The sequence below is a fragment of the Oncorhynchus mykiss genome, chromosome 2, assembly GCF_057628025.1.
Source record: "Oncorhynchus mykiss isolate SJ-2025 chromosome 2, ASM5762802v1, whole genome shotgun sequence".
In the NCBI taxonomy this organism is placed as follows: Eukaryota; Metazoa; Chordata; class Actinopteri; order Salmoniformes; family Salmonidae; genus Oncorhynchus; species Oncorhynchus mykiss.
In genome coordinates, this window is record NC_143023.1 from 6551501 (window position 1) to 6566065 (window position 14565).

The 14565-nt window shown below is 45.5% G+C and overlaps 1 protein-coding gene across 2 annotated transcripts in view; it reads left to right on the plus strand.

The window, feature by feature from the left end:
- The first annotated feature begins 27 nt into the window (after positions 1-27).
- The window catches only part of LOC110519860 (protein tyrosine phosphatase type IVA 3), a 54378-nt gene continuing 39840 nt past the window's right edge, over positions 28-14565 (plus strand). The window contains exon 1 of one of the 2 annotated variants that reach the window (XM_090186669.1): positions 28-254. The gene's annotated coding sequence lies outside the window, so the exon portion shown is untranslated. Of the gene's footprint in view, positions 255-4841; positions 4943-14565 lie in introns of those variants that run through there. The other variant, XM_090186671.1, reaches the window with a different exon arrangement.

Here is a 14565-nt window from a genome sequence, read left to right on the forward strand (position 1 = left end):
AAGTGTGTTCCCGCCAGCTGTTTAAATGGTTCTGAGACCCGCCCCTATTCTCACAGAACGATTGTGACGCGCGGTCCCCATGGAGACAGAGGAGGGAGAAATGTCATTGTCGTTTTAAAATCACATGGACCGAGTTTTGATCGCTCCGTCTGTATGCAATAAAATAGCTACAAACAATGTGAAATTGCTCATAAAAGTATCCAGGAGCTGCTGCCGACCAAGCAGTTTAAGATACCATCGGTAGCTTGGAGACGGTAAGCCTCTATCAAATGAAATATGAATTTGCATGCAAGATCTAGTCTAACGTTACGGATGTAGCTATCAAACGTTAGCTAGCTTAGTGCTAGTTAGCTTGCCCGTAACAACAGTAGCGGTCTGGTTATGATGGTCAGGATGGTCTTTGTAACTAGCTACCATGCAAACGGTAAACTTGCGTTGTGTGCTAACTAGCCAACGATGAACCAACCATGTGAAGATTCTTGAAACAGGCTTAGTGTTTTGATGGCAACAGGTTAGCATTTTTAAGGTGGTGCGCAGTCCTTGTGCTTCTTCCTTGAATCAAACCATTTTAGAAGCTTTCTTGCTATTGAGGTTGGCTTTACAAATACTGTTACACACGGAACATTTGAATCTTATTTCTACCGCAATTCCTCGGAAAAAACGATTCGTTTTTCTTGAAAATGCCCGGCTCGCTGAGATGCAAATACATTCTTGCTCCAGTCCTTTTGTTTACTTTAGTTGATGATGGCACACTAACGTTATGCCCATTTCTATGCAACTTTATGGAGGAACTCTCCCTAAAACCTCGAGTCCAGCTTTTATACACTGCGGGGTATGGGCGCTGCTCCCAGTTTTTATTTCAGCTCAAGATACTGATGAAATTTAACAGCACCAGACAAGATTATATTTATGCATATAGACAATTGCACATAGTGCTGCTGTTTTCTCATTCTCAAAATGTCCAAAGCTGATTTGTAGATTTACTATTGATATTTTAAAAGCAGTTACACAACCATGTACAGCAGCTAAATCCCTTTCACTTCACGAAATGTTCTTTATCCAATTAGTGAAATAAATCCTGATTTGGGGCGCAGTGGTCTTAAGCACTGCATCTCAGTGCAAGAGGCTTCACTACAGGCCCTGGTTCGAATCCAGGCTGTATCACATCTGGCCGTGATTGGGAGTCCCATAGGGCGGCGCACAATTGGCCCAGCATCGTCTGGGTTTGTAAATAAGAATTAGTTCTTAAGTGACTTGCCTAGTTAAATAAAGGTATCCTTTAAAACTATCATTTTAATATCATGGATGGTCCGTCCTTGCGTCCATAGCGCTGGCTATGAGTTTTAGAGTAGTAAAAAAAATAAAAAATCTGTCCCATCCCTTTGCTTTTTTGTGAAACAGTAACGGGGAGTACGCTTTGTTATTGTTTCAACTGCTGATTGCCGCTTTAAGAACCTTTTGGCCTTTTGCAAGTAACACAGTTCGACATGGATAAATCTGTCGGGAAAAAGTTATTGTGCTGTATTTCAAAATACCCCTGTATACGTTTACTTCACCGGCTGCCAGTGGTTATGGAAAGTAGGTCTGATTGGAATAGCGTAGTGTTGGCTAGCAGGTAGCTCTAGATTTTTCTGTTAAAGTACTCTGCCCTGTCGTCACAGGTGTGAACAGGTGTGTGTGAAGCAGCAACCTGGTGGGAGGGTGGGCATCTCATCTGCCCTGTTGATTACTTCTCCAGTCTTTCCCACATGAAGTCGCTCCGTCACAGACTTTCACATAGCATTCTCTCTCTGTTTTACTGAGGCTGTGGTACTATTGTCCAGACTGACTTCATTACAGGCTACTGCTGTGGTTTGTGGTCCCGGTGGGTCTCCAATATGTTTCTTCTGTCATATAGGCCTAACAGCAGGAAGCGCTGAGGCCTGGGAACAACTCTCCTCTTCTTTCTTGGTTTTGTGTGTTCCTTCCTAAAGGAAGTCATGCTTAGGACAGGCTCAAACTCAAGGCTCTTTTGTGGCCACATTTTATTTGTGAGCCACTGACACATAATGGGCATATTTCTCCTTGGAGTGTATCCCAAATGGCATGCTTTTCCCGATGGGTCTTGGTCCAAAGTAGTGCACTATATAGAGTATCCCTATAGGGTGCCATTTGGGATCCAACCCCATGTCTAATTGTAAAGAACCTGTCCCTCTAGTGCTGAGGTTGATGACGGCAGTTGTTTTTAATATAGGTCCTGAGTAGAGGCTAGGTCACCGTGGAAACTCTCCTTATGCATAAAGTCCTGTTCTAGTCACCCTGCTGCTCTGCCCACTGACCTGGCTCAACTGACCTCAGCCCACTGACCTGGCTCAACTGACCTCAGCCCACTGACCTGGCTCAACTGACCTCTGCCCACTGACCTGGCTCAACTGACCTCTGCCCACTGACCTGGCTCAACTGACCTCTGCCCACTGACCTGGCTCAACTGACCTCTGCCCACTGACCTGGCTCAACTGACCTCTGCCCACTGACCTGGCTCAACTGACCTCTGCCCACTGACCTGGCTCAACTGACCTCTGCCCACTGACCTGGCTCAACTGACCTCTGCCCACTGACCTGGCTCAACTGACCTCAGCCCACTGACCTGGCTCAACTGACCTCAGCCCACTGACCTGGCTCAACCCCATTGTTTCCCCCTTTACTGTGACACCGGCTTCTCTCTGCTGGTTGTAAACCAGGAAGGTGTGAGGAGGGAGGCCCACCCCAGTTTGTCACACACCGGCCGGCATCCCAAATTATACCTTATTCCCGACTTCTGACCAGGGCCCTATGGGGGCACTACATAGGGAATTAGGTGCTGTTTTGAGATGTAGCCACAGCCTACCTAATCAACCGCTGGCTCAGGAAGGGGGAGGGAAGGGTGGAGCCCCCGCTCCCCCACCGCTGACTCAGGAAGGGCCAGGAGAGGGAAGGGTGGAGCCCACGCCCACCACCGCTGGGCAGGGGTGTCCTAACAGTTGAATGTGTCAGTCCTCACTCATGGCATCGGCAACCAATGACGTAAATGGCTGCCATGGGGCAAGGGGTGGCTTCCTCCGCTTCAGTCATCCTGATACACTCCTTTTATTGGGAAAATATGAGGCCCTGGAAAATGCATCAAGGAGGACTGGTGGGTGGTGGATGTGCTGGCACACACTCTGTGTGGAACTTGTTGGGGGGCACAAGCAAACAGTTTCCCTGATGCTGGAAACAAAGCTACAATTCAATCTATGAAGAAATGATTAGCTATAAAAGCATGGAAACCTCGCAAATGATCTCACTTTCCCTTGCAAATGATATCCCTGTACGCACTTGATTTCTACGTTGGATTATTCCGTTGTGTTAGACCCTTTTATGTTTTTATGCTGTGAAAGCGGTTGTGTGTGGCTGAGTCAAGTGATCCCAACTCATGAGAAGGCCTCTTCTGGGGATTCAGCTTTGTTCTCAAAGCCCCCTGGGATCAGTCACTCTTGACAGTAGTGAGGGAACCTGTTACTTTGTGGCTGGTAATACCCCCCCAGGTCACTCTTGGCAGTAGTGAGAGAACCTGTTACTTTGTGGCTGGTAATACCCCCCCAGGTCACTCTTGGCAGTAGTGAGAGAACCTGTTACTTTGTGGCTGGTAATACCCCCCCAGGTCACTCTTGACAGTAGTGAGAGAACCTGTTACTTTGTGGTTGGCTGGTAATAACGCCCCAGGTCACTCTTGACAGTAGTGAGAACCTGTTACTCTGTGGCTTGTAATACCCCCCCAGGTCAGTCTTGACAGTAGTGAGAGAACCTGTTACTTTGTGGCTGGTAATACCCCCCCAGGTCACTCTTGACAGAAGTGAGAGAACCTGTTACTTTGTGGCTGGTAATACCCCCCCAGGTCACTCTTGACAGAAGTGAGAGAACCTGTTACTTTGTGGCTGGTAATACCCCCCCAGGTCACTCTTGACCGTAGTGAGGGAACCTGTTACTTTGTGGTTGGCTGGTAGTAACGCCCCAGGTCACTCTTGACAGTAGTGAGAGAACCTGTTACTCTGTGGCTGGTAATACCTCCCCAGGTCACTCTTGGCAGTAGGGGGGGAACCTGTTACTTTGTGGCTGGTAATACCCCCCCCAGGTCACTCTTGACAGTAGTGAGAGAACCTGTTACTTTGTGGCTGGTAATACCCCCCCCAGGTCACTCTTGACAGTAGTGAGAGAACCTGTTACTTTGTGGCTGGTAATACCCCCCCAGGTCACTCTTGGCAGTAGGGGGGGAACCTGTTACTTTGTGGCTGGTAATACCCCCCCAGGTCACTCTTGGCAGTAGTGAGAGAACCTGTTACTTTGTGGCTGGTAATACCCCCCCAGGTCACTCTTGACAGTAGTGAGGGAACCTGTTACTTTGTGGTTGGCTGGTAATAACGCCCCAGGTTCATAGCAGAACCAGCCATGTTGCCCCGAGCCAAGTTTCACAGCTACAGCTCAAATGGCACCCTATTACCTATTTAGTGCACTACTTTTGACCAGGACTAGGACCCATAGGTCTTGGTCAAAGTAGTGCACTATATAGGGAATAGGGTGCCATTTGTTAATTGGCCCTCCATGTGACTTTCCCCTGGCCTTCTGCATGCAGGACCTGGCTCCCAGCCAACCAACTGCTGTTAAAGAAGCATAAAGAGACAGAATACAACTGGTGGAGCTTTGGGACTCGTATGGGAGCCTAATAAATGGTTATGTTAGGATTCCCTAAGGAGCAGGCCTCCCCTTTTCCTCATATTGGCATTTTGGAGCACTAATTGGGCACAGACATCACAGCCCAGGCAAGCCCACTGGTACGCATGTACACTCTCAAAAAGAGAGGCAAGCAGGAAGCACATTGTTTTAAAAGGGAACTTTTTCTGGAAGTGCAAATAGGTTCCTGACCCATTTGGATCGACCACTCTGAAAGGTGAGATCTCCGTTAAGTTTAAGTTTGAAGCTATTCTTGTTATTTCTGCTTGTTACAGTGCAAAACTGTAAGGCAGAGCTTTCTGCTTTTCAGTTTTTGTTCCGTAATGATATGGTCTTTGACTTTTATAGAATGTTTAGCCTCATGGCAAAGTAATAGCAGGTATTGCACCGATGCTTCCTCTTGGAATTACAGAGCTGTACGTCTCATTGTGCTGTGTGGATATAGTTGTCCTTCATGAATTACAGAGCTGTACGTACTCATTGTGCTGTGTGGATATAGTTGTCCTTCATGAATTACAGAGCTCTACGTCTCATTGTGCTGTGTGGATATAATGTCCTTCATGAATTACAGAGCTGTACGTCTCATTGTGCTGTGTGGATATAATGTCCTTCATGAATTACAGAGCTGTACGTCTCATTGTGCTGTGTGGATTTAGTTGTCCTTCATGAATTACAGAGCGGTACGTACTCATTGTGCTGTGTGGATATAATGTCCTTCATGAATTACAGAGCTGTACGTCTCATTGTGCTGTGTGGATATAATGTCCTTCATGAATTACAGAGCTGTACGTCTCATTGTGTTGTGTGGATATAGTTGTCCTTCATGAATTACAGAGCTGTACGTCTCATTGTGCTGTGTGGATATAATGTCCTTCATGAATTACAGAGCTGTACGTCTCATTGTGCTGTGTGGATATAGTTGTCCTTCATGAATTACAGAGCTGTACGTCTCATTGTGCTGTGTGGATATAATGTCCTTCATGAATTACAGAGCGGTACGTCTCATTGTGCTGTGTGGATAATGTCCTTCATGAATTACAGAGCTGTACGTCTCATTGTGCTGTGTGGATATAATGTCCTTCATGAATTACAGAGCTGCACGTCTCATTGTGCTGTGTGGATTTAGTTGTCCTTCATGAATTACAGAGCTGTACGTCTCATTGTGCTGTGTGGATATAATGTCCTTCATGAATTACAGAGCTGTACGTCTCATTGTGTTGTGTGGATATAGTTGTCCTTCATGAATTACAGAGCTGTACGTCTCATTGTGCTGTGTGGATATAATGTCCTTCATGAATTACAGAGCTGTACGTCTCATTGTGCTGTGTGGATATAGTTGTCCTTCATGAATTACAGAGCTGTATGTCTCATTGTGTTGTGTGGATATAATGTCCTTCATGAATTACAGAGCTGTACGTCTCATTGTGCTGTGTGGATATAATGTCCTTCATGAATTACAGAGCTGTACGTCTCATTGTGCTGTGTGGATATAATGTCCTTCATGAATTACAGAGCTGTACGTCTCATTGTGCTGTGTGGATATAGTTGTCCTTCATGAATTACAGAGCTGTACGTCTCATTGTGCTGTGTGGATATAATGTCCTTCATGAATTACAGAGCTGTACGTCTCATTGTGCTGTGTGGATATAGATGTCCTCCATGAATTACAGAGCTGTACGTCTCATTGTGCTGTGTGGATATAGTTGTCCTTCATGAATTACAGAGCTGTACGTCTCATTGTGCTGTGTGGATATAATGTCCTTCATGAATTACAGAGCTGTACGTCTCATTGTGCTGTGTGGATATAATGTCCTTCATGAATTACAGAGCTGCACGTCTCATTGTGCTGTGTGGATTTAGTTGTCCTTCATGAATTACAGAGCTGTACGTACTCATTGTGCTGTGTGGATATAGTTGTCCTTCATGAATTACAGAGCTGTACGTAGTCATTGTGCTGTGTGGATATAGTTGTCCTTCATGAATTACAGAGCTGTACGTCTCATTGTGCTGTGTGGATATAGTTGTCCTTCATGAATTACAGAGCTGTACGTACTCATTGTGCTGTGTGGATTTAGTTGTCCTTCATGAATTACAGAGCTGCACGTCTTTTTATTTTATTTTTTACAGTAGCTTGTTGTATTTTTCTCCCTACAGTAGCTTGTTGTATTTTTCTCCTGTGTGAGCTTGTTGTATTTTTCTCCCTACAGTAGCTTGTTGTATTTTTCTCCCTACAGTAGCTTGTTGTATTTTTCTCCCTACAGTAGCTTGTTGTAGTTTTCTCCCTACAGTAGCTTGTTGTAGTTTTCTCCCTACAGTAGCTTGTTGTAGTTTTCTCCCTACAGTAGCTTGTTGTATTTTTCTCCCTACAATAGCTTGTTGTATTTTTCTCCCTACAGTAGCTTGTTGTATTTTTCTCCCTACAGTAGCTTGTTGTATTTTTCTCCCTACAGTAGCTTGTTGTATTTTTGTCCCTACAGTAGCTTGTTGTATTTTTCTCCCTACAGTAGCTTGTTGTATTTTTCTCCTCCTACAGTAGCTTGTTGTATTTTTCTCCTCCTACGTGAGCTTGTTGTATTTTCGCCTGCGGTAGCTTGGTGTATTTCTCCTTCTCTAGCTTTGTCTCCCAGTGTATGATGTAATCTTCTGGAGGATTAATTAACTTAGTGAAAGAGATTCCCAAGCAAGTGACTGAAGAAGTTCAACCAACCCACGAGGAAAGACCCAACGCAGGCCTCTGAAGTTCAGGAGGTTCCTTCAAGCCTGCAGGCAGCTGCACAGTTTAGGCTAGTTAGCATGGCGTGCATTATCTCCAGAAAACTCCAGAGTCATACTAACTCATTTAAATGTTGCTGTTGCTCACAGAGGTCTTCTTGACCTGGCTCCTCTTTCATCTGGTTCTCTCACCCTCATCTGATATATTCCATCTGACATGGCCTTTTTAATGACACTCTGAGGAGGGGATTCTCCAGACATTCCTAATCTTGATTTATGAAGTGCCAGTGAGCCCTTACTCTAGGGAGTGTGCGCTCGCTTGTCTGCTGATGGACGGCTGTGGTTTTTGTGTGTCCTAAATGGCACCCTGTTATCTACATAGTGCACTGCTTATAGGGCTTTGGTCAAAAGCAGTGAACTATATATAGGGAATTGGGTGGTGTTTGAGACTCAGCCACTGTGTGTGTGTACTCTGCTGGCTAGTGTCAGCCAAGCCTCAGAGGACCCCATAGCATAGACAGGCACCACAGAGATACAATGAAGGGAAATGCTTCCTGTGGGGGATCCCGCCTACTTCTGCCACACTTGGCTAAATCAGATGGGATATTTTTGGAATTTTGTGATGTGTTGTCAGAGAGAGAGATGGGGGGGAGGGGGTGTGAAGCAATTGTATTTGTCATCTGCAAAGAGCTCAGAGCACTGGCATATTTGCCTGTGTTTATGGAAGGCTTTGAGGCAGTGAAGCTATATTTAAGATCACCTCTGGAGTCCTTAAGGGTGGAAAGTGCCAGTGCCTGCTGGTGCCTGTTCTGACTGCCAACACTGTAGAGCTGTCAGATGAGCACACGAATGCCGGCCTCTCTTAACCTGATATCTAATCTTGAAAACTGGCACATGGAAACAAGACCATGGTACGGTTGTCAGCTTTCTTAGACGGGTAAAAACCAAAGTGTTGCTTTGCTGCTAACCTCACGTTCTCCCCTCCAGAGAACTAGGCTAACTAGTACCAGGATCACCTCACGTTCTCCCCTCCAGAGAACTAGGCTAACTAGTACCAGGATCACCTCACATTCTCCCCTCCAGAGAACTAGGCTAACTAGTACCAGGATCACCTCACGTTCTCCCCTCCAGAGAACTAGGCTAACTAGTACCAGTATCACCTCACGTTCTCCCCTCCAGAGAACTAGGCTAACTAGTACCAGGATCACCTCACGTTCTCCCCTCCAGAGAACTAGGCTAACTAGTACCAGGATCGCTCAACTTCCATTTCTGTCTCGAGTTTCCACATTTTAATGGCACTAGGGGCTGTTTGATGTACCTATATTGTAGGTCATAGGCCCTATGTATTATCAGTGACACTCCAGCAGTTCGAGATGACTGGAAGAGGAACTAAAGTGACACTTGACTTGAGTAAGGATTTTTCAAACGGTCTTTGGCAGGTTTTTTTTTCTCTGAAAAGGTAAGATGGATTGGACTGGTGTTATTGTCATTGTAGTGGGAAAATGAGAGCAAATTTGAACCCGTGTGAGATGTGATTACTGCAATCTACTGTAAATGACAGGCCCAGGCCTTGAATTTAGTGATTTTAGGGGCAAGGCCATATGGCGTTCAAGCGGTGCTCAATCTGCCACGGCACCAAGCCCATTAACCAAAATATCCAATTAAATTGATTTGAAAACTGAATACCTGAGGCACTGTTCCTTCTGAAGTTGCCATTTGCGCAACTTCACCAATCTTGCAGTCTAAGCGTAGGCAGTCAACATTTTAAAACTATTTAACCAGAAACGTAATTGTTTGAAACCTGGACGTTTTGGGGTATTTTATGAGGCATGTCTTAGAGTTACTAGCATAGGAATGTTATGGGGATTCTTTAATAAACACTTCCTTATATGCCACTGAAACCAGTATTTATCTCATTTCTTTCGTTGTCGAGGAGCCAAAGACACAATCCTAGTCATAGTAACAACCCTAGTCATATTAACAGTCCTAACAACCCTAGTCATAGTAACAACCCTAGTCATAGTAACAGCCCTAACAACCCTAGTCATAGTAACAACCCTAGTCATAGTAACAGCCCTAGTCATAGTAACAGCCCTAACAGCCCTAGTCAGAGTAACAACCCTAGTCATATTAACAGACCTAACAACCCTAGTCATAGTAACAGCTCTAGTCATATTAACAGCCCTAGTCATATTAACAGACCTAACAACCCTAGTCATAGTAACAGCCCTAGTCATATTAACAGCCCTAGTCATATTAACAGCCCTAGTCATATTAACAGCCCTAGTCATAGTAACAGCCCTAACAACCCTAGTCATAGTAACAGCCCTAGTCATATTAACAGACCTAGTCATATTAACAGCCCTAGTCATATTAACAGCCCTAGTCATAGTAACAGCCCTAACAACCCTAGTCATAGTAACAGCCCTAGTCATATTAACAGCCCTAGTCATAGTAACAGCCCTAACAACCCTAGTCATAGTAACAGCCCTAGTCATATTAACAGACCTAACAACCCTAGTCATAGTAACAGCCCTAGTCATATTAACAGACCTAACAACCCTAGTCATAGTAACAGCCCTAGTCATATTAACAGCCCTAGTCATATTAACAGACCTAACAACCCTAGTCATAGTAACAGCCCTAGTCATATTAACAGCCCTAGTCATATTAACAGCCCTAGTCATATTAACAGCCCTAGTCATAGTAACAGCCCTAACAACCCTAGTCATAGTAACAACCCTAGTCATATTAACAGCCCTAACAACCCTAGTCATAGTGGTTGTGGTTTCACACTGGCGTGTGTGCATTGCTGCGCTTATAATGTGAAGAAATAGCCAAATAGTTTATCAACATTTTTAGGCTAAACGTTCTGATCTGTTGCATCAGCCTCATTGCTTTTAAAATGTTTTTTGATATACAGTGGTTGTATTAATTTGTGATCTGTCGTCCCACAACTGTCCCAGAGTCAGTTTGGAATATTTATTTCTCACACAGAAGGACAAGCTGACCAATAGAATGGGTCAACGTTTGTCCTATGGGGGATAGTATTGATGTCGGCGGATGAAAAGTCAAATGTGGACAGTTCTAACAGTTCTAACATTTTCAATATGCGCCTCGGAATTCAATAGGTAGGATGAGCGCCAAATGCATCCCCGACGTCTGTCTTCACTTCATCCCTGATGTGTCTGACCCGATCACGTGACGGGCGTCGGCGAATACGAATTGAGATATCTGAGACCCATGTCCGTGAGAGGTGATTTGGAGCATGGCGATTTGGCACCCGGGAGAAGGGAATTCTAATTATTATATTCAGCCCAAGGGCACAACGACCACTTTGGACGTAAGGCAGGGGGACATTACTGCCACACACACACAAGGGGTACATTACTGCCACACACAAGGGGTACATTACTGCCACACACAAGGGTTACATTACTGCCACACACAAGGGGGTACATTACTGCCACACACAAGGGGGACATTACTGCCACACACAAGGGGTACATTACTGCCACACACAAGGGTTACATTACTGCCACACACAAGGGTTACATTACTGCCACACACAAGGGGGACATTACTGCCACACACAAGGACGGGCTTTACTGCCACACACAAGGACGGGCTTTACTGCCACACACAAGGACGGGCTTTACTGCCACACACAAGGACGGGCTTTACTGCCACACACAAGGACGGGCTTTACTGCCACACACAAGGACGGGCTTTACTGCCACACACAAGGACGGGCTTTACTGCCACACACAAGGACGGGCTTTACTGCCACACACAAGGACGGGCTTTACTGCCACACACAAGGGGGGGAATTACTGCCACACACAAGGGGGGGAATTACTGCCACACACAAGGGGGGGAATTACTGCCACACACAAGGGGGGACATTACTGCCACACACAAGGGGGGCATTACTGCCACACACAAGGGGGGGAATTACTGCCACACACAAGGGGGGGAATTACTGCCACACACAAGGGGGGCATTACTGCCACACACAAGGGGGGCATTACTGCCACACACAAGGGGGGGAATTACTGCCACACACAAGGGGGGGAATTACTGCCACACACAAGGGGGGACATTACTGCCACACACAAGGGGGGCATTACTGCCACACACAAGGGGGGGAATTACTGCCACACACAAGGGGGGGAATTACTGCCACACACAAGGGGGGCATTACTGCCACACACAAGGGGGGCATTACTGCCACACACAAGGGGGGCATTACTGCCACACACAAGGGGGGACATTACTGCCACACACAAGGGGGGCATTACTGCCACACACAAGGGGGCTTCGACTTCATGCCGCCGGAATATTCGAGGCCTGCATAGCCCTCCTGTAACTCAGTGTTAAATAACCCAGGGCATGTGTACTGCTAGTCCCCTAGTTCTACGCAGTGTTAAGTAACCCAGGGCATGTGTACTGCTAGTCACCTAGTTCTACGCAGTATTAAATAACCCAGGGCATGTGTACTGCTAGTCACCTAGTCCTACGCAGTATTAAATAACCCAGGGCATGTGTACTGCTAGTCCCCTAGTTCTACGCAGTGTTAAGTAACCCAGGGCATGTGTACTGCTAGTCACCTAGTCCTACGCAGTATTAAATAACCCAGGGCATGTGTACTGCTAGTCACCTAGTTCTACGCAGTGTTAAATAACCCAGGGCATGTGTACTGCTAGTCACCTAGTTCTACGCAGTATTAAATAACCCAGGGCATGTGTACTGCTAGTCACCTAGTTCTATGCAGTATTAAATAACCCAGGGCATGTGTACTGCTAGTCACCTAGTTCTACGCAGTGTTAAGTAACCCAGGGCATGTGTACTGCTAGTCCCCTAGTTCTACGCAGTTCTTGCTTCCAAGTGAATGCAGCCTGGTTGGTATATTTAGCCCTAATCTTTCAGTAGCCTAATTCCCCATGACTTTCAATTCGGAGTGGAATTCAGAATGCCAAACAGAAGTTCATTGTTAGATGTTGTCTGAGGTAATTGGTAGCAAGGCTGAAGATGAGAAGTAGTCGCTTAACGTTGACGTTGGAAAGGGAATCCGAGGTGAAAGGCAGGTAGCCTGAGTGCCAGTCTGTTTGTGCCATCATGCCAAACCCTTGTCACTCATGGTCATGTTTGGCTTGACAATGGCATCAATAGAGCTGGTAAGAGCACAAACAGGTGTGGGACCGGGCTAAAGGCAGGCTGGCTGCACCATGGATCATGTGAACCCCTGTAGTACTGTAGCCTAACGTCCAATCGATCAGCAGCAACGAGGTGTCTGATCTGAATCCAGGACAACTGAATACGAGAGGCAACTCTCTAAAGATAGAGGAAGAAGACATTTACACCATGAGCCCAGCGGGGTCAGTAATGCAGTATGAAATCCTCATGTCTAGCTGTGCTTTAAGAGGTATTCAGTTCCGGTGTTCCACACCCTGTGGCTCCTATTTATATCTGAAACACCAATCCTGTGTGTCTCAGTTGTGGCTTACAGCAGGTCCACCATTCAGAGCCACCAGTCCTCATGTGATCTGTTGTGGCCTGGATGAAAGAGTTCAGTTGCAGCAGCAGCTGGCTTCCTGCTCATAACACAGGAAGTGCAATAAAAAAAGGAAGTTGGAATGAAGATGCTTGAAAGCTATTGCGCAAGGATTAGTCAAGTGTGCATGTGTATTTGTTGCCTTGATCAAACCCATGTGTCAAGCTCAACATGTCCCGTGATGATATATTTACCAGGGGGATTTGAAAGCTACAGACCGTGTTGTTCCTAGCAACATCTTCCTACTGGGCCGTGTTGCTCCTAGCAACATCTTCCTACTGGGCCGTGTTGCTCCTAGCAACATCTTCCTACTGGGCCGTGTTGCTCCTAGCAACATCTTCCTACTGGGCCGTGTTGCTCCTAGCAACATCTTCCTACTGGGCCGTGTTGCTCCTAGCAACATCTTCCTACTGGGCCGTGTTGCTCCTAGCAACATCTTCCTACTGGGCCGTGTTGCTCCTAGCAACTTCTGCCTACTATATAGCCAAGTATTTCCAGGAAATAAATTCAGCCTTATCATGTTAGAAATACCATTTTGGTGAGGTTCTTAAGATTCATTGGTAGGTCTAAACCTCTTCCAATATTTGTGCCATGCCTGCGTCCCAAATGGCACTCTTTTCCCTATATGTGCACTACTGGTCAAACGTTTTAGAACACCTTCTCATTCCAGGGTTTTTCTTTATTTTTACTATTTTCTACATTGTAGAATAATAGTGACCATGAAAATTATGAAATAACACTTGGAATCACGTAGTAACCAAAAAAGTTTTATAAAATATATTTTGAATTGTTTATTTGAGATTCTTCAAATAGCCACCCTTTGCCTCTTGGCATTCTCTTAACCAGCTTTACCTAGATGCTTTTACATTTCTTTAACACTTTTTTGGTTACTACATGATTCCATATGTGTTATTTCATAGTTTTATGTCTTCACTATTATTCTACAATGTAGAAAATAGTAAAAATAAAGAAAAACACTTGAATGAATAGGTGTTCTAAAACATTTGACCTGTTGTGTGTGTGTGTGTGTGTGTGTTTGACCAGAGATGTTAAAAGTAGTGTGTACACACACACACACACGCACACACACACTACTTTTAACGTCTCTGGTCAAAAGTTAAAGGGAATAGAGTGCCATTTGGGACGTAGCCTACCCCATGTCTAAACCATAGATCTGTGACTGGCTCAGAGTTGAGCAAGTACATCAGACAGAGCAGAGATAGTAGAGCAATCTGTTCCTGTTTCTCTACATGAGAGTGCAGCTTTCTTGTGGGTTACCCTTAGTTCAGCTAAATTAACCAGTGTGCCACTCTGGCTGACATTGGCCTTTGGAGTGGGCTCTGTTGGGGAAAAAAAGCCATTCATCCTATTTTTGGAAGCTGGTATGTCCTCCGCAGGACTCCCCGCGCTAAGAGAAAACAGTATTGGAGTGGGGTTTTGTGTAGAAGCCACATCAAGCACGTAGCTTTCCGGGAAAAATCCATCCTATCCCCTATGGCCTTTTTATAGATGTGTATGACACACACAAGTCCCCATAGCCAGAAGCCTTGTAGACCTACTTTTTACCAGACTGT